Here is a 23,659-nt window from a genome sequence, read left to right on the forward strand (position 1 = left end):
GGCTAATCTTCCTCAACAAACAAACAAACAAACAAAACCCAGAACTTTCTCATGACCCCAAAATGAAACCCAATTCCCCTCTACCTCCAGCCTCTGGCAACCATCAGTCTGCTTTCTGTCTCTATGGATTTGTCTATTCTGGACATTTCATATAAATGGAATCACACAATACGTAACCTTTTGTGTGTAGCTTCTTTTCCTTAGCATCGTTTTTTGAGGTTCATCCATGCTGTCGCATGCATCAGTACTGCATTACTTTTTATGGCTGAATAATATGCCATTGTATGGATAGACCACATTTTGTTTATCCTTTTGTTCTCTGATGGACATTTGCGTCGTTTCCACCTTTTAGTTATGGTAAATAGTGCTGCTGTGAACATTTGTGTACAAGTATTTGTTAATTTTCAATTCTTTTGGTCATCTGTTTGCTTTTAAAATGTAGAGTTGATACGCGTTTTGGTGGGTGATAAGGGACAATAGGCTCCTATTTCGCCAGAGGGGTGAGCCCCAAATGGGCACCTTAATGCCATGCTCATCTTCACAGGCGTAGTCACATTTTTTTTTGTCCTCTTTCAGGTCTCACATCATTATTCTTTTGTAAAAACCTAAATGGCTACAATGGAGAAATTGCATGACCCAGCTCATTTTCTGTAACCCAAGGGTGGGGACCCTGCCCAGCCTTCAGCTTTCATGAGAAACTCGCCCTGGTGAAGCACTTTCAGTTAACTAGCACGGTGTCAAGGGGGAGGTTTTTTGGTTTTTCTACTTAATCACAACTTCCTGTTTTTTCAGAAGGATGAAAAGATTATTATTAATATAAAAAGGTACCAGATATTAGACAGCAGCTAAGAAAGCATTTTCTGAAGGTGACTTTTTGATGACTGAAAAAAACACTTTATGTAATATTTCTATTAACTGAAGAATTCCAGTTTTAGGCCCATGTACCCAGCTGTGATAAATCAAAATTTCCCTAGTTTGGCGGTGTGTAAAGAAAACACAGTGTATCTCCAGTAGCTACTGAAAGGAAACAAACACAAAAAGAAATGGAAGCTGCGAAATGCTAATATCTCTTCAGAGACTTGGAGCAATTTCCAGAAGCCTTTGCTTCTCTTTGTAGTCTGGTTGCTATGGCTCTGTCTTCATTATTGCAAAATACTGTCAGAGACACTCCCGTGAGTGGTTCAATGAAAGGACTGATAACTGCAGAGGCGCTTATAGATCCCTATCTTTCAGGCTCTCCTCCCAGTCTGAAGCTTTCTGACTAAGCCTTTTCTCCCACCTTCTATGGCTTCTGGGGCTGCCAGTGATTAAAGCAGCACAGGAAGAAATCAAAGAAAATGCCACTCTGAGAGCCAGTTCGCTGCTGAGGCTCTGGGGGCTCTATGTGACAGGAATACCAAGCTGAAAGTAGGCTGAATTTAGAGATACAAGAAGGTTAGACCTTGCAAATATTCTCCCTGGAGAGCTCACATTGCGGGTTAAGATGTGCCAGTGGGAGTCTCCAGGCTTCAGATGGGAACTGACCTCGTGGCGATGCACGTGAATGTGTGTATTCAAAGGAGACTCTTTGCTGGGGACAATAATGCAGGGAGCTTTGGAGAAAGCATTCAGACAAATGGTGGCTGATCACCCTCTTCTCTCTGCCCTTTCCTCCTTAGCAATGAATGGACCCATAACCATCTCTACCTTGGCCTTCTTCCCTTCCTTCCCAGTGGAAGAGGGTTCCTCTTCCAGTCCACGGGAGCCCAAGGAGCCTCCCTGTATGTCTCTTTGTAAGTCAGCTTTATTGAGGTATAACATACACAATAAATGACATCCATTTAAAGCGTACAAGTTGTTGAATTTTGATGCCATGAAACCACTGCCAAAATCAAGATACAGAATATCTCCATTACCTCCAAAAATTTCCTCGTACCTCTCTGTTGTTCATTCCTTTCTCTCTACTTCTAACCTTAAGCAACCACTGATCTACTTCCCATCACTCTAGGTTAGTTTGCATTTTCTAAAATTTCATGTAAATGGAATCATGCAGTACGTACTCTTTGTTGTCTGGCTTTTTTCACCCAACATAATGATTTTGAGATTCATCCATATCGTGTGCATAGCGGTCAGTCGTGCCTTTTCATAACTAAGTTATATTTTGTTGTATGGATGCACCACTTTTGTTTATCCATTTTCCTGGTGGTTGGGTTGTTTCTAGTTCGTGGCTGTTGTTTCTCCTCTATCTTTAATTGCTTCCTCTCTTCTGGCTCTACCGTCTTAACATAGAGATATGCTCAAGTCTCTTCCATATTTTAAAAAAACACTTTCTTGATCCAGCAACCTTGTGTGCCCAGTCTCAGAACAGTGATGAATTGGGCTTTTCTGGGGGTATTCTGAGGATTTCTACGCATAATCCAAACAAACCAGGCAGGCAAATGTAAGTGTCACAGTCGTGGGACAAGCCAACCTTTGTGGACATAGTTTATCCAATCTGGACGTTTCTCAGGGCTGGCTCTCAGTCTCTTGAAGTGGCTGCCTTAGATTGGGATCCCCCTGGGTTATTTTTCTTCCTCTTTCTGGACCAAATAACCATTCTGTGCCTCAGTTTCCCCCTTGGAAATCAGGAAGGACCTTTACTTATAATTATTTAAAATTAGCGAACTAAGCAAAAATGGAAGAATATCTGCTTGGGTAGGGAAAAGACAGTGGCTAAATCTTAAGTATCTCTATCTTGTCTTCTTGTGCATTTTAAGTATGCTTATAATTAGGGTCAAGAATAACTACTTGTTTTAAATCATAAAGTACAGGACAAGTTGTGCTACTAAAATCATAAGGGCTGCGGATGTGGCATCAGTGATATACAGAATGGTTTGTGATAAAATTGGTGAACTGCCAGGTCCTGGTACTGTGCCTAGTACATAGTGGGCACTGAAGAAATGTCAAATGACTGACCTCTCTCCCCAGTGAGGCAGACAGGTGGGCTAGATGCTCTGTTATCCTAACCCATCTAAGTCTTTTTTGGACTTTGGGTTGGCAATGGGACCTGGGGCTGCACCAGAGATTCACCATGAGGCTGGACAGAAGGTGGGAAGATGAGGACAAGGTGTTTCCATAACCCCAGATGAAAATGGTTGTAGTGACTGTAAGAGGCCAAACAGAATTCCCCAAGAGTATTTAATATCATGGCCTTTGAGGTAAGAGGTGACTGGACTCACAGCTGTGGGACTTGCAGAAAGTCATTAAGCCTCCCAGAGCTTCAGTGTTATCGTGTGTAAAATGAGTGTTCCAACACTAAACTCCAGTGTTGTTTAAGGATGACAGGAAATGATGGACACAGAGTGTTCACCATGCATGCCCAGATTATTGTAGGTGTTTAAAGGCAGTGATGAGGATGATAATGATGATGATGCTAATATTTCAAGGAGGCCTGCTCTCTGTTGTGTTTCTGTGATAGAATGATGGGCCCCAAGATGTCCATGTCTTAGTCCCTGAAACTTGTGAATATGTTACCGTACATGACAAAAGGGATTTTGTAGATTGGTTAAATTAAGAATCTGGAGATGGGAGATTGTCCTGGATTGCCCTGGTGGGCCCAATGTAATCACAAGGGTCCTTATACGAGGGAGGTAGAGAGAGATTGGAAGATGTGATGCTTTGAAGAAGGAAGAAGCATCCACAAACTGAGGAATGCTGGTGGCCTCTAAAAACTAGAAAAGGCAAGGAAATGGACTCTCCCCTAGAGCTTCCAGAAGGAACCAGCCCTGTTGACACCTTGATTTTAGCCCAGTGAGAGCCATTTCAGACTTTTGACCTCCAGAACTGTAAGATAACAAATTTGTGCCGTTTTGAGCCACAAAATTTGTAGTAATTTGCTATAGCAGCTGTAGGAAACTAACACCGTCTCTATGGCAAAGCCAGTGTGATTAACTAGGATTCCAGTTCCTGAACCCTTGGTCACCACCATTACAGGTTCCCAGGGGAGATACACAGACAGGACATTCCAAACAAATGGATAATGCTTTTTACTAACTACAGCCTTGGCCCCACACCTCTAGGTGGGAACGCTAGCTTTGGCAAGCTTGCCTAGGCCCTGGGTGGCTCTCAAGGAGCTGAGTAATCCTGAAAATGCGGCTGTAAGGCAATCTGTGGAAAGTTGGCCTTTCAAGGGCCCTGCTTTGACTTTGCATTTTCACTTGCTGAGAATTAGGTCATTCAAAGTGAGATACTTTAGAGGCAAATGATTTCTGACCTTCCCTGAAATGACACTTCCTTGACATCAAAACTCACAATAATTTAATATATCACTGCGTCTTTATTCTGAATAGCATTCGAGGGTAGAAAGTTCTTTTGGGATCCTAGAATACTATTAAGGTGCCTTAACCCTTGTGTTGAGAGCATTTACTTGGCTCTAATTTATGAAATGGATCATGGACGCTCTTCAGAGAATGCTAAACACATAGGATTCTATTTGTTTCCATATACTTAATTTCTTGCTGATCTAGCCAATATATGTTGAATATAGACCTATGATATACACTTTAATATTTTATTAATTGATATCTTTCAAGAAACCATGTGCCAAATATAAACTTTTAGAGAAAACAAATTGGTAGTGAATGGAATTTAGAGGACCACGTGTTCAATATGTAGAAAGCTGACTGCTACACTAGCATGGTCATTTATTATTTATTGAATTTGCTTAAATAGTCTTTCCAGTGCAATGCTCATAGTAGGCTCATAGTACTCAATAATTAATCAATTTAAAAAATATATCTGGTTCTATCATACTTTGGCTTTATGAACAGGGACACTGCAACCTAAGCATAACCAAATATCCTCATTTCCAGGCACTGGGCAGTGGATCAGAAAGACAGCCCATGCCCAGTTTATTGACTCCTAGGGACGCACAATGGTAAAAGCAAGACATAGCAATTTACAAGTGAAACTGAAGGTTGTTTTTTCCCTTACTTCATCATTTCACGTCAACACGGTAGCTTGTGAGTTGTGTTTGACACAGCCACACTCTGTAACCTATCATCTCCTATCTGGTTCGATTTAAATTACCTTAACTACTCAGAAATATCTTCTGAATTAGATCAACAGACACAGGCATCTATATGGGAAAGTATGAGAGTTTAAAATGTGGTTTGGAAATTGAAATACAGGCAGAAAAAAATTATAAGGTAGTATATAATATCAATTGAATGGAACAGAATATATTGTAACTACAAAATAAAGATAATCTTTTCTTTAACAGTCAAAGTACAATGATCTGATTTGGCCATGAATTTTTATTGAGATGTAATTCGCATAGCATAAGAGTCACCTATTTAAAAGTGTACAGTTCAGGGGTTTTTAGTGTATTCACAGAGTTGTGCAACCATCACCATAATCAATTTTAGACCATTTTCATCAATATCAAAAGAAACCCTATACCCATTAGCAGTCACCCTCCTTTCCCCCCATTCCTTTAATCCCACCCCAGCCCCAGGCAACCACTAATCTACTTTCTGTCTCTATAGACTTGCCTATTCTGAATATTTCATGCAAATGGAATCATACAGTATCTGTCCATTCATCAGTTGATAGACATTCGGGTTGTTTCCACTATTACGAATAATGCTGCTATGAACGTTCATGTACAAGTTTTCGTGTGGATGTATGTTTTCACTTCCCTTGGGCATGTACCTAAAAGTGGAATTGCTGGGTCACATGGGAAGTCTCAGTTTAACCTTTTGAGGAACTGCCAGGCTGTTTTCCAAAGCAGCTGCACCATTTTGTATTCCCGCCAGCGCTGTATGAGGGTTCCATTTTCTGCACATTTTTGCCAACACTAGTTTTTGTCCCTCTTTCTATGATAGCCACCCTAGTGTGTGTGAAGTAATATCTTATTGTGGTTGGCTGTGAGCCTTTTGATAGGTCCATGGCTTTAGGGAAAGAAGTGCGGGGTCGGGGTGAGGAAGATCAGGAGCAAAGGCTTGAGGGAGGAAGCCTCCTCCGCCAGCACGTTGATTGCCCCTGCTGAAGGCCGGTCTCTTTGGTCTGCATAGAGGATCTGTGTAGGGAAACAGTGAGGGATGAAACTAGAAAACTCCATCAGAGGGGAAACTGCGTGAAGACGAGCAGAGGGTCCTGCAGGCTGGGTCAATGTGTGCAGGAAATGGTAGAGACATTGAAGGGAGTACTATGATAACGTCTAGCTCTGTGAGAATTAATTCGGACGCACAGAACATCTTGCACAGGAGAGAGGGACAGATGCTGGAAGCGTTGCATGTGGGTTGGCATCATTGCATGTGGGTCAGTAATCGGATTGGGATGCTGGTTTTGCATAAGAGATGACAAATGAAAACCTAGTGACCCTCAGAGTTCCAGCCTGGGGCCCTGGGAGAATTCTGGTATCCTAAGAGAAATAAGGAAGTTAGGGGAAGAAGCTATTTTATGGGGTGGATCAGGGACCGGGCAATTTTCATATTATAAATGTCAAGTCTGAGGGTGTTTTGGACAGCAGGAGGAATGGAAGGTGGAAAGAAGTATTGGGAGTGACAAACTCCGGTCTGTAGGCCAAAGCCAGAGCACAGTCTGCTTTTGTAAGGCCCAGGAAGAATGGTCTTTACATTTTTAAATGGTTGGGGAAAAAAATCTAAAGAAGAATAATATTTTTGTGACAAGTGAAAATTACATGAAATTCAAATTTCAGTGTTCACAAATGACATTTTACTGGAACACTGCCATGCCCATTCATTTACATATTGTCTATGGTTGCCTTCATGCTGTGAAGACAAGTTGAGTAGTTTCAACAGAGACTATACATACGTCTCACAAAGCATAAATATTTACTATCTGGCCCTTTGCACAAAAAGTTTGACAACTCTTGGGTTAGAGAGAAATTTGGGAGGTGCATTCTCCTCGTCATAATACTTAAAGCTGAAAAGGTGAGTAACCCAAATTGAGAGAGTGTAGAGGAAAAAGCAAGTGGGGCCGGTCCTCCGGGCTGCTTCTGTTTAGGAAACAGAGGGACATAGACGAGTCAGTGAAGACAGTAAATAAGTTTAAGTAAACCTCAACTTAATTAAACATGTCAACTCCCAGACTGTTTTATTGCTTGGTATTTCAAACACACTCCTAAGAGGAAGATTAGCTAATAAAGTCGCAACCTGGGGTCGCTTTCAGCTGGAAGCCGGAGCACCCTATGATGAGAAGTTTGTCTTTGGCAAATCCCCACCTCCAGTCTTTCCCTTCCTCCTCCCACGACACTGTGAGGTGTCTCATTCCTGCCTTATTCCAGGAAGGCCTGGCTTCTAGCTAATTGGCTCAGAAAGGGGTATGAGGAAGAATATTTCACTAAGGTCAATGTTTGATAAAAGTTCAAAGTGCTCTTCCTGCCCTAAAACTTGGATCTTAATAGAGGGACTTGGAGACACTATCAGGAACTCTCAACTCTGGAAATTTCGGGCCCTTGCAAAGGGGCAGACAGGGAGATGTGTAAGAATACCGGGGGGCAGGGGGATCCTTGCACTGTCCCTCCAACCAGGCCAATTGTGTGTGCTAGGTATGCAGGGATTGAACCCACCAGCTTGCCAAGTGGCCCTGGATAAGTCACTTCAGAATTCTGTTTTGGTAACTCATGTGGAAGTAGGGAATAAATTCTAAGTCACTTTTAAACAAGAGGCACAAAAGCATTCGAGTCTCCAGTATTTGCTCGATTAACCACTGCAGACGGGCTATGTCAATAATAATGAAGTTTAGAGGAAAACATGTCCATTAGAGCTACTGGTGAAATTGTTCTTTCCTCTCCTTGGACTCAGCACAAGGAATGGGGACCAGGAAGCCATTCCCAGGAATTACCTTCCCCTCCCACTCTTGAGTACGTGGCAAGGCGACCGCTGTGGCTGAATGCCCAGGCCCAGAGCCATGAGTGCTAACCTGTGCCCTTGAAAGCAGGAAACACATTGTCTTCACGGACTCTGCTCTCCTGGAGCAAACACCGCAGCTCTTGCAGGAGGCCCCTGTGAGCCCAAATTTAGCAAAGCGTTTGCTCGTCAACCATTGCTCCATCTTACATTTGTTTCTGGGGTTATTCAGGAAGTACTGACTGGTGCCAGTGCCCTGTGAAGTATGTATGTAATAAATTATCCTTCATATCTTTCTACACACACCCCTACTCGCTTAGCTTATCTTACCCAAGGGCCTAGGAGAGCTACAGAGGAACAACGTTAGCCGACTTTACAGCTCTGCTTGGGGAAGTCAGACCCTGGATTCTCCCTCCACCCCCCACCCACTCAAATTAGTATACACTCGGGCTCCTTCTGAGTATGTGCCCATGGCAAGTTCACTGCTGACTGGTAGTTGATGAAAATAATGCCTCAGTGTCTGTCCAATATGGAGCCATCAAAACCTTCATAATGCAGGCTAACTGCTGATCTGGGAATGATCTGGTCCACTAAGCATTGACCCCTCCCTTTCATATACAGGGAAACTGAGGCCCAGAGAATGTTAAGTGCTTGTAAAAGGTAATAGTTGAAACAAAATTTGAAATAGAACTCAAGGGGCTGGCCTCATGGCGTAGTGGTTAAGTTCAGCTTGGTCCACTTTCGCAGCCCAGGTTCACGAGTTTGGATCCTGGGTGTGGACCTACACCACTCGTCAGCCATGCTGTGGGAGCGAGCCACATATAAAGTAGAGGAAGATTGGCACAGATGTTAGCTCAGGGTTAATCTTCCTCAGCAAAAAAAAGAAAAAGAAAGAAATAGAACTCAAGGCACCTTGACTCACAATCCAAACCATCTTTCTACCAGTCCCAGCTGAGTTTATGCATGTAAAAAACTTGGTAAAAAAAATTACAACACCCATGAAGATGTTAACCGCCATTATTTATTGTTACTAATTATAAATGACCCATCTTTCAAGATGCCTCTGACAATATCTTGCCAGAGACATTTCTAATCCCACCCTAAGAAACAATCTCTGAGACCCAAGGAGCCACCAGAGACCCACATCCGGAGGGGTGAGGGAGTGAGCAAAGGGCAGGCTGTGGAACGTAATTTTGCAGGAAGAAATTTTTTAAAAATCTTTAGTGCAAACCCCTCCAGCTCTGTGTGATTTTGTGCTTTTGTTTAGGTTAAACTAGGAAAAACACCAAATTCTTGATTGTGAGGAATTTTTCAACAGAATAAAAGACCATAAATGCCCATGAGCCACCCTGCCTCGGAAAGCCAGAGAGCCCCTGGATTAAAGTTTGCAAATTAGAGGATGAGTCGAAACATCTGAAAATGGGTGACAAGGCAAACTTTATACAACAAACGACAGAGCTATGTAACTACGTAAAAATAGAGAAATAGCTGGATAAAAAGAGCCATGTGAATGATGGATGGATGCACAGATGGATGCATGAGAAGGAAGGAAATAAGGAAGAAAGGGAGAAAGGAAGGAAGAAAACAGACCAAAATGTTGTAGTTGATCTCCGGGTGGCAGGTAATTTTAATTTTCCAACTTTTGCTTCTCTGTATTTTACATATTCTTGTATTTTATAATCAGTAAACAACAACAGTAACTCTAGTAATAAAGGCAACGTTAAAAGGGTTGCTTGACAATGGCAAACACAAACCCCTTCAAATTTCTAACTGCTTCCCAGCAATTCTGCTTTCCCTGGGGCTCTGCCCGGTTCCTCAGCAACATTGAGGTTTCAAAAAATCCCACTTGATTGAAGTCCAGACCACATCTAAGATTGAACTCCGTAGATTTAAACCTTTCTCTGATCTTTTTGGCAACTTTTACTTGCTGGAGATAAAATGACACCAACCCACTGTTTCATTTTCCTGTAGATCCAGCCACAGCAATCCAAGGCCTGGCTCTGTCATTTGGTTTCTATCAGTACTGGTTCAATTCACCCATGTGAAAATGTCTTTGAAACGAGGACCTCCACTCAACACCTCCGGGTGAACTTTAGGGCCTTGATTGAAGAATCTGAAACCACTTGACAAACTTAATTTGAATCGCAAAGAGCTGCTGGCCCAAAGCCAAGACTTATCTCTTAGCCCTGAGAAAATAGCTGTTTTGATATGTTAATCATTTAGCTAGTAAGAGCTCTCTGCTGTTTTATCTTTCATCTACCAATTGCTTAACAAAATTCCTCTACAGTACTTTAATATTATTTTTTAACTTTACAGTACTCTTAAGGCTAAAATATATAATATATATCCCAGCTACTAAAAACGTTGAGAAATAATAAGCTTTGACTCAAACAAATGTGAAAACAGGAGAAGGAAAGTTTAGTGACATTTGGATGTAGTTCATTTTTAAACCCAGATCAAAAAAGGCTACTTATACTGGGAAAAATATATGTTGTCCAGCATGTTCTGGAAAATTCATTTTAGGGCTTTGGAAACACTTAGGTGGAATTGTAGGAATCTCTGAGAAGCATGAACTATAATTTTTTTTTTAACTTCAGTAGAATTTGTGACATTTGTGTTTAATTGTGTTTGGTTTCAGAGACTGAAACAACAGATATTGTAATTTTTTTGGGGGGGGGTGGGGGAAGATTAGCCCTGAGCTAACTACTGCCAATCCTCCTCTTTTTGCTGAGGAAGACTGGCCCTGAGCCAACATCCGTGCCCATCTTCCTCTGTTTTATACAGAACGTGTGCACTTAACCACTATGCCAACAGGCCAGCCCAGATATTGTAATTTTTAAGCATGTGTTTTTATCTCTAATATGTGCTAGGAACTCTGCCATTATTATAAGAGAATAAAAGTTGAATAAGATTTGGCACAGTGACTGGCACCTTATAGAGGAGCAATTAATAATTATCCGATTAATGGATGACTAAAATCTGGTCTTATTTACATACGATTGAAAGTGTTACGCAACCCCATTAGGAGTAGGGTTTTAAGATTTTTATATCAGATTACTGGAAGTCTTACAAACCACATAATTCCTTGTAGGAGATATTCTAACTGTATCCATATTCAGCTATGTTTTAATGAATATGAGTGTCTATGATAAAGAGATCTTAATATAATAGTATTAACAATAATACCATCTAGCATTTATCAAATGCTTACTTCTTGGAGAGTACAGGTTTACCTGTTTTCCTTTATATCTTTAATCCTCACAATCGGCAGGGTTTTTTTTTTTTGAGGAAGATTAGCCCTGAGCTAACATCTGCTGCCAATCCTCCTTTTTTCTTGCTGAGGAAGATGGGCCCAGATGTTATCTCTGGGCCCATCTTCCTCTATTTTATATGTGGGATGCCTGCCACAGCATAGGTTGCTAAGTGGTGCCTATGTCCACACCTGGGATCTGAACCTGCAAACCCTGGAGCCACCAAAGCAGAGCGCATGAACTTAGTGCTATGCCACCAGGCCGGCCCCACAATTGGCATTTTTATTGTTATTGTTGTTACAGATGAGGAAATTGTAGCACAGAAGGTTAAGTACTTCCCAGCACCCAGAGCTAGACAGCGTTGAGGGCAGGAATCAAAACAAGGATTCAGATTTCAGGCTGCGAAGCCGCTTTGCCTCTACTGTACTACTTCTTGTAAAAATGCTAGGAAACCTGATTTGTAAGGCAACTTGTTAGCCTTAGTTTAGACTTTTTGAGTATATGATTTAAATGATAAATCATACAATCGATGTTATGTCACAGGAAGCTAACTCTGTCAGCCATGTGGGACATGGACTGGAGTTACGGGAGCCTGGGGGCTGGTTGGCCGGCACATGACTGTTACAGTTAACGCAAGGGACAGAGGATAAGGGCCTGAGGGGAGAACTTGGAGGGTATGGGGCTGATTCAAGCGATAATTCCAGCAGGATTTGTTAAATCCGTGGAAAAGGGGAAGAGGAGAGCGTTTAACATTATTTTGAGGTTTTTAGGGTAGACTCCTGGGTCGTGGTGGTGCCATTTCCACGAGGAGTTTGGAAACTGGCCAGGAGGAGGGAATTTGGGGGTGGTGGGTGCAGGGTGGCCGGTAATGAGCTTGGTTTGGGAGGTGTGTCTTTGGGAGTGAGTCTCCACGGAGAGGTGGGCTGCACAGAGGGCAGCTGGAATACAGCCCTGGGGGTTAAGGGCCGTGTTGCCTGCAGAGTGGAAATTCTCTGCTCCCAAAAAGCACACATGTCAGAAATTAGAAGGGCATGTCTATTAAATTGTATAGTTTTTAAAAATTTTAACTTTCAATAACTCTAGGTAGGAAACCAAACTAAATGCTAGAATTCAGTGCACTTCTGCCAATTTTTGTTCAGAAACAATGAGCTGCTTTCCATCAGCTCAGTTACACAAAAGCCTTTCCTGGTTTCGCCTGGATCGTTTATGCCCTTCCTTCCCAGACATGTCCACTCTCCCAGATTTAAATAAAATTCCTCTCCCAAGGGAAGGTAGAGTTTTAACGTCCCAAGGCTTGCCTGCTGGCTACTCTGTGTCCCCAGACCCTCTGTTGCTGTATTATGGTATCGTGTAATCTGGACTTCAATTTAAAATTACAGTGTAGGTTGCAGCTGTAGCCTGGGGCTTTGTGCAAAGCCTGCCACTCAGGCCCTTTCCTCCATGACATCATCGCTTTTCTATTTACAGAGAGCTTCACTTTTACTTAAGACAAGTAACAAAAGAGAACAATGGGCACTGGCAGCAGTGATGTCTTGGTGTGGAGAAATCAGCAACCAGCCTCAGACGGGCAGACTTCCTTATCCTACCAGGAACTCGCAGAAAGGAACAGTTTCCCTTCTTCCACTTTAAAGGCAAAAGAGCAGTTTTGACCCTATGTATATATCACAGTGCATTCTGGCTTCTACTGGGGCAGAAACTTCCCCGAAACTCTACAAGGGCAGCTGTTTCTCATTAAGAAGAATCCATCCCTGATGAAGGTGATAATAATGTTTCCAGGGATGCCTGTTCCGGGTGTCCCTCTGCAGTGAACTTGTGAACTCTTTGACTTCCTGCTCTAAGAGGAAGTCTGCTCTCTGAAGTGCTCTGATGTTTCTCCTCTCTTTACCCAGCCTTTCAGTTGATTGTGGAGACTTTCCAGAGTTTCCATTCGTTTTGCCCCTATCCCGCTGTCTCAGCAACCTAGTATGAGAGGGAAAAAACCACTAGTATTTTTACAATCCATTTGAAGATATATCAAGCCAGCCATTCACAGCTGAATTTCCACATAACTCCATGGGTTTGGCAGAAGAACAAATGTCAAATTTTGGCAAACATTTTTGGCATAGTCCACACTGTGATATAATAGCAAGGCCATTAAAAGGTTAAAATATTTGTGTCTTGGGTAGGCATAATACATCTTTAATCTCTAAAAATCCCTTACCGTGTAGCTCATGGTTTGCTACCCTCAATGTCTACTCCCGCTGCATCTCTCTGCAGGGGTCTTCTGAGGAATGATCAGTTAATAAGGCCACAGGAAGTCTAGCAATACTTGTCACTTTCTCTGGATCAGGAAATGAGGCCTTCTTCTAGCAAAGAATAAGTGACTCAAGATGGGGAGCAACAAATTGAGAATAATTGAGAAGTCTTCTGTTGACAGACACAGGATTTATCAATTTAAGGACTAGTTGTCCTTTCAATCCTGGATAAATTCCCATCTGGCTTGAGTAGTATGAACTGTTTTTATTTGTTTGTTTGCTGGAAAATAATATAGATATGACTGAGTTTTTAATAAGCCTCAATACTTGGCTAAGTACAGAATGTGACAAGGTTGAAGATGCTGTAAATCATTTCCAATGAAGGAAAGGAGAGAAGGACAGGTGAACCTGAGTTCAAAGGCAACACACAACTTCCAAGAACTCTGTGATGGAAGACCTCTTCTGAGAGAGGAAGATATTTACAAATGAGGAGAAATATTCTATAATAAGAGTGTGCACCATACAGTATAGGAGGATAGAGAAAGAAATGACTCTTTCTATGGCTCTGCAGGGGAGTCAGTGGAAGCATTTGGGCTAAATGGTGGATGAGTAGGATTTGCCAGAAGGGGAATGGGTGAGAGAGAATTCCCTGCGGAAAGAACAGCATACGCAAAGGCACAAAATTGTGAAGAAACAGGGTGTGTTCAGGGAAAGCCTAGAATTTGAAATGGTTTCAGTATAATATACATGGGAAGTTGGCCATGAAGGATCATGTTGAATTTTATCCATTAATCAACTAATGATGGCTGTGGTTGTTTTGTCCTATATATGTTGATCAGGTTATCTATTTTTTTTTGGATTTTTATGCAAATGGAATAGCTCAGAATTACCAGAATAAAAAATCATGTAAACATATTTTAAAATCAAATAGTGCAAAAAACTTATAAGAAAAACAAGAGTTCTTTGCCCCAGGCTTCCACATCCTCAGTCCCGTTCCCCAGAAGCAGCCATAGTCAACCTTTTGGGAGAACCATGTCTACCTTCCACCAAATGCTTGATCCTTATCTACCATAATATAAAGTCAGTGCAATATGTCTAAAAATTAGGCAGTATCCTCACTAGAGCTGTCCCCATTCTCCCAATTGTGGTATCACAATTTTTGGTTAAATCAAAATTTACATTATTACATATTTCCCCTTGAGTCAAAATTATATTATTTTCATTTGTTTAGTTTTTATGTACTTCTTGCTAATTCTCCTCATATATTCCAACATATGTATGCTCCAAAATGCAATATAATATCTCAGATTTATTTGTTTATCATTTATTTTTTTCCCTTGGTGACATCCTTTCTGGAATCTTTTGTCTTCCTGCTTCAGTCTGAGCTGGTTGCTTTCGAGACTCGCTGCATGACTATCCTCCTAGGATTTCTTCCTCCTACTCTTCTGTGTTGGATCCCCTGATTCCCTGATCCCATATGTAGTGGTTTTAAAACACAGCTGAAAATGCTTTGACACTCTTCCCATCAATGGTAGTGTCTATGTCCCCTCCTCTTGAATCTAGGTGGGCTTGTGGCAGCTTCAAACACTAGAGGATGGCAGACGAGATGCTACATGATTTTTGAGGCTGGATCAGAAAAAGCCCTGAAGCCCTGCCTTGTTCACTGGGAACACTTGCTCTAAGAGTCCTGAGCTTCCACGTACTAAGTCCAACCAGCCTGAGACCGCTGCTGGAAGAATACATGTAGATGCTCCAGTAGACGGTCCTACCTGAGCCTGTCCTTCAGCCATCCCAACCCGGGGGCCAGACACGTGACTGAAGGACCAGCTTGGAAGTAGATCCTTTAGCTCCTGCTGTTCCAGTCTCCAGCCATTTGAGTTACTCTCAGGAATGCGAGTCATTCCAGCTGAGACCTCAGATATTGTGGAGGAGAAAAGAGCTATCCTTGCTGTGTCCTTTTTGAATTCCTGACCGCATAATAACTTTTTTATGCCACTACATATTTGGGTGGTTTAGTGCACAGCAAAATATAACCAGCAAACCATATTTTCTTTCCTTCCTTCCTTCTTTCCTTCATTGTTTTTGTTTGTTTGTTTATTCTCTTCTTTTGGTAGAATATATCCACCAGTGTTTTTCTGAGAAAGAATATATGGGAGGTAAATTTTTGAGTATTCTTCTATCTGAAAATGTTATTTTAACCATTCATTTGATTGATGCTTTGACAGCTTATAGAATTTTTATTTAACCTTTTAAGATATTACTCCTTTGATTTCTAGTATCCTGTGTCCCTATTAAGAGAAACAAGGTCAATCCAATTCCTGATCCTTTGTATGTTATCTGCCCACATCCATCCCTCCGGAGAAGGTTTTTATTTTTTTAAAAAAAATTTCTCCATTTGCAACAATGTGGCTGGACCTTGAGGGTATTATGTTAAGCAAAATAAGCCAGACAGAGAAAGACAAACACTGCATGATTTCACTCATATGTGGAAGATAAACAAACACAAGGACAAAGAGAACAGATTAGTGGTTATCAGAGGCGGGGGAGGGTGGGTGAAACGGGTAAAGGGGCACGTTTATATGGTGACAGATAAAAATTGGACTATTGATGGTGAGCACAATGCAGTCTATACAGAAAATGATAAATAATAATGTACACCTGAAATTTCACAATGTTATAAACTGTTATGACCTCAATAAAAAAAAGTTCTCTTGGTATGAAATTTCACAATGCCTGGATGTTGCTCATGTTTCTATTTATTTTTGCTGTATTTATTTTGCTCTCAGTGAGTTTTAATCTGGAGACCCTTCTGTTTTAGAATATATTTACATACTATGTGTGGGGGACTGGCATTGGCCACCCCAAGATATGTCTCTTTGGCATGAGGATTATTTGGGGCTGGGTACTTTTAATAAACTGGGACAGGGAAGGAGGCTCTGAGGAGTGGAACTTGCTTACTCTTTGTTAAGAAACATTTACATTTGTAAGGGAAACCTCCATCTGTAAAGTTGTCTCCCTCTCTGTACCAGGAAGAAGGGGGATGACCTTATCTCTAGAAACTCTTAATCAATACAGAATGCAAGGACTTAAATCTGCATAATAATCTTATTCCTGTTTCTGGTAACCTCCTGTAACTGACTGCCCCCACCCCCAACATCCTCCTTTGTCTTTAGCTGGATATGATATTTAAGGTGGTGGCTTCAGCCATTTTGGCGAGTTGCTCAGCTTGCCTGAGCCTCTCCCATGTATACATGTTATAAAGCTTTGTTTAATTTTCTCCTGCTAGTCTGTCTCATGTGAATTTAATTTGTTCTCCGGCCAGACGAACCCAGAGAGGGTAGAGGAAATGTCTTCCTCCCCAACATATGTTATGATTTTCTTCCTCTGCTTTCCCTATTCTCTATTTCTGGAACTCTATTAGGTTGTGGACCTCCTAGATAGCTTTTTCTTATCCTTCCTCATATTTTCCATTTGTTTGTGTTTTCTTCTCCTTTGAGCCACTTAGTTGCACAACTTGATGGGCACTAGGTCATGTAAACGGTTTTCCATGATGTTGTTCAATAGGACAGTATAGCTGGAGATAACCTTGCCTTTATTGTCTAATCCTTTTACTGAATTTTTCATTTGGGCTATAAGAACATTTTTCTGTTCCTTTTAACATATCCTAATCTTGTTTCATGTATACAGTCCTGTGCCACATAATGACATCTTGGTCAATGACAGACCACATATATGACAGTGGTTCCATAAGATTAGAACATATAGCCTAGGCGTGTGGTAGGCTATACCATCTAGGTTTGTGGGAGTAACTCTATGACGGTTGTACAACGATGAAGTCACCTATCGTCACATTTCTCAGGACGTATCCCCGTCCTTAAGCAATGCATGATTGTAATCTTATTTCATGTTTACTGTCCCTTTATGGTTCTGAGAACATTAATTTTAGTTTCTTTAAACTTTTTCTTCTTCCTGATTTATCTTTGTCTCCTACAAGTTCCTTTATTTGTGTGTGTTGGGTTTCTTTCATGTTGCAGGCTTTCCTTGGTTGTATGTTCATGTTTAAGGCTAAAGCATGGAAAAGAAAATTAGAAGCCTTGTGAACAGAGGTGGGGCTTGCTGACAGTTGACTTTCACTGTGGAGGGTGGAGTGATTTTCTGTTGAGTTAGAGTTAATGTTGGTAGATCTCTAGATAGTCACATTTATAGAGTTAGTATTTATGGATAAGTGTCTACAGATATTTGTATCTCTAGATCTCTGAGACATTTTCTTTCTCCCTTTACCACTCCACAATTTGTTATCTGACTTCCAAAAAATGCTGGTATCTGCATTAAGGAGCTACTGCTATAGCCACGAACACCTTCCAAATCTCAATGGCTTACAACAGCACTTTTTTGGTCTTAAGTTACATGAGGGCTGTTGCTCTGCCAGGCTCTGCTGGGCTTGGCTCCGTGTGTTTTTGAAATCCAGGACTCGGTCTTAAGAGCAGACACCATCTGGGGAATTTTGTTCTCCTGGTGAAGGACAGAAGCACAATGAAAAGAACTGAACCACAGAAGGGCAGTAAAGCTTCTGCTCAGACATGTCTTATGCATTATTTGCTCACATTGCACTGGCCCGAGTCAACTGGCCGTGCCCAAAGTACACAGGGTGAAGTATTTCCATCTATAGGAAAGCAGAGCAAGTACAGGCAGAGAACAAATAATTGTGAACAAATAATAAAACCTACCCCATTATCTCATGCTGACTGGTTTCATTTTTCCTCTTCTCTATATCTTTGTGAAGTTTTATTCTTTTCATCATTTACCCTCATTTTAATGAGTGTGTGGGAGGATTAGTGATAAATGTGAGTGTTCAGTCTTTAACATTTAACTCAAAGTCTGCTGTTAATTTAAATTCTACGTGCTATTCATATGGTTGGGCCAAACTTAGTGTTTATCAGAAACGACTCTTGTATAAAAAAGGGGAAATAAGGATCCACATTCATATTTGTTTGGTTGAAATTCTGAAAAAAAACCATATGCACGGAAGAATGGTATTTACCTGGGGGTGGCCGTGGGCAGTAAGAACTGGGATGTGGCAGACAGGAGTGCCAGGGAACTTTCTGCTGCATAACAATGATACATTCTTGTTTACGCACCATGCAAATGTATTTCCTCCTCAGAAAGGTAATTTGCCAGTGAAGTCTAACAATGCTAAACCTTAGGAGAATTAACGTAAATTTTCAATATTGTCATGGCTAGACTAGCAGATCAAGTTGGCTCTCTTCCCCAAGGCTGTGAACAATGTAATATCTTTCTGTTACCCAAGTCCAGTTGCCTGATATATAAAGTGAAAGTGTTTCATTTAATCTCAAATGCCCTTCCTCTTTCCTATTGATAATTTGAATTCCTTGCGGGTGAAAAATAGATTTTCCAGTCACAGTAGAGAAGTAAATCTTTTGCTAAATGAACTCTCATTACTCTGGAAGTACAGTTGGCCCTCCATATCTGAGGGTTCTTGGAGCCCAGAGCTCTTTAAGCAGTCCATATACTCCAGGCAAGAAATCAAAGAATTCTCAGGAATTGCTGATCAGCCCAAGAAAAATACCAAGAGAACTGACAGCTGGGAATCCCCCAATTGAATGGCTCAAACAGAACATCCTATATTCAAATCTGCAAGGAACGAAAAGACTTACTCATACGTGGATTTTCCAATCCTCCTTACTCTGAAATATGAACAGTCAAAGGTCACCAGATATTTGAGGGAAGCCTATAACACAAAAGATAGAGACCAACGGGGCTGGCCCCATGGCATAGTAGTTAGGTTCGGTGCACTCCACTTTGGTGGCCTGGATTCATGGGTTTGGATCCCGGGTGTAGACATACACCATTTGTCAGCCACGTTATGGTGGTGACCCACATATAAAGTAGAGGAAGATTGGCACAGATGTTAGCTCAGGGCTAATCTTCCTCAGCTAACAACAACAGCAACAACAAAAAAGAGACGAAAACAAACAAGGAACTTAGAAGAAACAGAGACAGTGCAGGAAGCAGAAAATAAGAATACTAACAAGCCTACGATTAACATTCTCAAAGATATAAGAGAAAATATTGCATTCATGAAGCAAGAAGAGCACCTTATAGAAAAGGGCCATTCACTGAAAGCTCAGAAGTTAAAGGCATAAAAGCAGAAATTAAAAATAACAGTAGAAGTTCCGGAAAGTAAAACTGAGGAAATCTTCCAGGAAGTAGAACAAAAACGTAAGGAGATCGAATGTGAGAGAGAACAGATAAGAAAATCAGATGAGCAGCCCAGGAGATCCAGCACTAAACGGCAGCCATCCCAGAAACTAAGGACAGAGAAAACGTTAAGAGAAGAACCCTTCAAGAAAATATTACAAAATTTCTGCCAGAACTAAAGAATATGAGTCTCCAGACTGAAAAGGCTCCTCTAAGTGAGCAGCATAATGAAAGAAAACCAACCCAAACCAACGCATATCATTATGAAACTTTACAGCAACAGAGTTCAAGATTCTAAACATTTCCACAGGGACACAGTTATAAAATAGATTGTATAACGGCACAAGGAATACACGTCACATTAGTCTTCTCAGTAGCAACCTGGAAGACTCAGAGAGACAGAGCTTCAAAATCTTGCGTGGAAATCATTGGTTCTGTACCCTACAATCAGGTGATCAAGTGTGAGGATAAGAAAAATATATTTAGACCTGAAAGTTTTAGAAAATTTCACCTCCTCTTTCTTTGAAAGCTCCCAGGGGAGGAGCGCAACCAAAATAACGTAAAACCAAGAAAGAGGAAGTTATGGGACTTAGAAATTGCTGACCTTACACAGGAGGAATGCAGACAGTCCCCAAGATGATAGTGGAGGAAGGTTCTAGATGGCTGATGTGCCCCAGGCCCACAGTACGAGTCCAGACTGATGGCTGATATTTTGTGTTTGAATATATTGAAAGAAGAGTTTTCTTCTAACAGAGATCTGAGGGGACAAATCATTGGTAGATCCATTTATTTGACTTTTTAGTTTTCTCAGAGTTATGTATGCACAAAGCTACACATGAATAGTTCATCAGAAACATCATTCCTCTGTCCTCCCTGATCCTACATAGTCTGTCTTCCCAGAGGGAGCCATTTTCAAATCTTCTGGCTGTTTCTTCTGGTATTTAATTCCACACTGCAAGCAAAACAAGAATAACACAACAAAAAACAAGACCCTGATTATTTGGCTGAAACAGGTGTTATCTGTTCATTTCCTAATAAGGAAATTCTCTGCTCCTCCCCCTTCCTTCTAATATAATTACACAATAAATTTTTATCCATCAGTACTCTCTGTCTCTCTGTCTCTGTCTCTCTCTCTCTCTCTCTCTATTTTTTTTTTTACTGTAGATTTGCTTTCATTTACAGGCACTTCTCTTTGCCTCTTTCAGCTTCCTGAAGAGTAGACTACAAAATGAATTTTTCAGTGTAAATCATATTTTCCTATGGATTATCTTAGATCCCAAAGACACCAGAAATCCGCAGATGCTACCAATATAGGATATATATGATTATATAAACAGCTTTGGTTTCATTTTTCAATTAAAATAGCTTAAAATACCATACTTACAAAACCATATAGTTAAAGGAGGAAGTTAATATTATGATATTAATCAAGATAAATTGAAAAATCAAAAATAGTATTTATATTTTTATGGCTATGTAAATATTATTCATAGATATGATTTCATCTCCTTTCTATAATGGTTATTTATAGAGTTAATAATTGCCTTGGTTTTTATTTTTCAGTTGGAGAGAGATAGTGAGATTTTTTTAAGATAATTGGGGGAAAGCTGATTGTAAACTAGGTATTGGGTATTAATTTTGTTTGGTGTGAATGGTGCTGTGCTTATACATAAGAAAATGTGCTTTTCAGAATGCATATGGAAATATTTAGAGGTAATACAATATAACATCTGGGATTTGTTAAAAATACTTCAGCAAAGAGGAAAAGGGATATATAAAGCAAGTGTGACAAAATTTGGTTATTGTTGAATCTGGGTGAAGGGTACATGAAAGTTCAATTCTCTCTAATTTTGTGTATCTTTGAGATTTTTCTTAACCAAAGTTAAGTATCTCTTGGTAGGGTGTCAATAGAACCACATTTAACTACAACTCACAAATGAAGTTTAGATTTGCAAGGAGTGACCATGATGTGGACTATATAATATTAATTGAATATGTTTATTGCCTAAAACTACACACTCATATGGACTGGAAATGATGAAAAGTAAGCTCTTAATCTCAGTGGTGCCACCACTACAATATATGCCTGTGGCATCGTGAATAAATACTGGGCCTGGTCTCCTCAACTGTAAAATGAAACGGATGGACGAAATGATCTTTGGGGTCTTTTCTGCTTGAAAATTCTTCACTACAGAGAGCTCCGTCTAATGTATTTGCCTCAGTACAAAAATTCCCCTCTAGAGATAAACAGACATCAAATGGCAGACTGAAGATGTCAGAGAATCCTAGAAACTGAGACTCCAACAGCACCTCGCAAGTCCTGTAGCTCATGTTCCAATCCAGTGCAAGAATCTTCTCTCCAGTAGATGTCCATCCAGCCTTGAATTCTTCCAGAAACGGATATCTCACTATTTGGTGAAGCTGCCCCTTCCTTTGAAGATCATTTTAATCCTTAGATTAAAGTTATAAAAGATATTTTCTTTAATTGCCTAAACTTATTAAAGATATTTTCTTTAATGGGCACTTTCTCATTTCTGATAAGACACATCATCATTTCATTATGCTAAAGAATTTTCAAGGGTTTTTTTTGAAGAACTGAGTTTAAAATAATGACAAAAATCTTTGTAATGCTAAGAATCTAATTCTATTTGTACAAAAAAAGTTGGTCATGGTCTGTGTCCTTCTGAGGGTTTCCTCGCTCTTCAACTGCTTTCTTTACCCCAACTCATTTCCCCCTGTTCTTGTCACTGTTTGAATTATCTATAAGCTAGGTGCAGATTTAGAATTACTTTCACATAAATTCCATCAGGGAACTCTGTATCCAGTCTGCATTCTGGATAAATTGACATCTGGTTGGGCCCAGACCATAGTCCATTCTGTTTTTACAAAGTAAAATTATCTTTTCTCCCCAGATCATGGATCCAACCGAATTCATTAGATAACCTTTTTCGGTTTTTGCCTATTTTCTCCTTGGATTAGAAGCCTGGGTCTGTCAGTTCAATATTCTTCATGAGGAATAGGTATGCTTTAGGAATTTCTGGCTAAAATTGACAGCTGTTTTAACCCTAAAACTTTCAGAGAAATGCGAATAACATCGTCATTGGTAGCTTCCTGTGATCATTTCTCAGCCTTTGCCTCTATGAATGGTGTCGACGAAAATAATCCATAACCAATCTGTAAATGAAAATTTGGGTGAGTTTATTTGGAGCCGAAATCTGAGGATTATAACCCGGGAGAGTCTTTCCACAAAGGAACAGAGCACTCCAAAGAAGTGGGGGTATAAGGGTGGTTATATACCCTCAAAGAGGGTGTTTCACATATGATTGAAATGTCCCTCCCACAATAGTCACAAGACTGCTCTGTCGGCACAGCGATTGATGGAAATAGCAGGTAGGTCTTCTGTCTCAGTGAACACAGCAGGGTGGCAGCCTGTTGTCTCCAGCTGAGTGGTCACAGGTGAGCTGGGTGGTCAAAGGTGAGTGCAGCAATCAGTTCCTAGCCTAAGGAAAAATGCTTATCCCTAAGGAAATGCTAATGTGGGGGGAAGTTGCACCTTTATCTCAAGGGCCTTTGTTCTGGCCATAGGAAATGTCTAAGCAGATATGCAGTGCGTGCTCAATAGCCACAGTCAGGCCCTTTTGAAAAAAAAAGTCAGGCTGAATTAGGTTTATACCAAATGGCTTCCTCATATACTCCAATACATCCTTTTGCTTGCCATTTTTATTTGTCAATGGAAATAGGTTAAGAACTAAGTTATACTGACTGCTCATGCAAAACCTATATTTTTACAACTTTGAAGGTCATGCTCAAGACAAAATGTCCCCTAACAGAGCAGATAACACTTATTTTGTGTGAGGTTCCTCTGAATGCTAAGTGGCCCGTGTTTGAGGTTTTGGCCATCCATTTATCTGTAGGTTAGAACAGTCCAGAACTGTTTGCTGGAGGGGATATTAATTCTTTCCACGGACATGCTCTTGGTTTGTCTTCCCCACGTGACAGCTGCGTGTACATTTACCAAACACCTATCTTGAGTTGGCATTTTAAATTTCCTAAGATGACCTTAACTCTACCCTCTTTTTGATGGTTGAAACATATGGATTGTCCCTTAATTGACAACAGAAAA

At 40.6% G+C, this 23,659-nt stretch overlaps 1 long non-coding RNA gene across 2 annotated transcripts in view; it reads left to right on the top strand.

Moving 5' to 3' along the window:
* The window catches only part of LOC123282814 (uncharacterized), a 42,296-nt gene that overhangs the window by 11,150 nt on the left and 7,487 nt on the right, over nt 1-23,659 (top strand). Inside the window, exon 4 of one of the 2 annotated variants that reach the window (XR_011499935.1) lies at nt 12,551-16,113. The exons of the other annotated variant lie outside the window; for it this stretch is intronic. This is a non-coding gene — a long non-coding RNA (uncharacterized lncRNA). Of the gene's footprint in view, nt 1-12,550; nt 16,114-23,659 lie in introns of those variants that run through there. 2 annotated transcript variants of the gene reach the window in all.

The sequence above is a fragment of the Equus asinus genome, chromosome X (genome assembly GCF_041296235.1).
Source record: "Equus asinus isolate D_3611 breed Donkey chromosome X, EquAss-T2T_v2, whole genome shotgun sequence".
Lineage (NCBI taxonomy): Eukaryota > Metazoa > Chordata > Mammalia > Perissodactyla > Equidae > Equus > Equus asinus.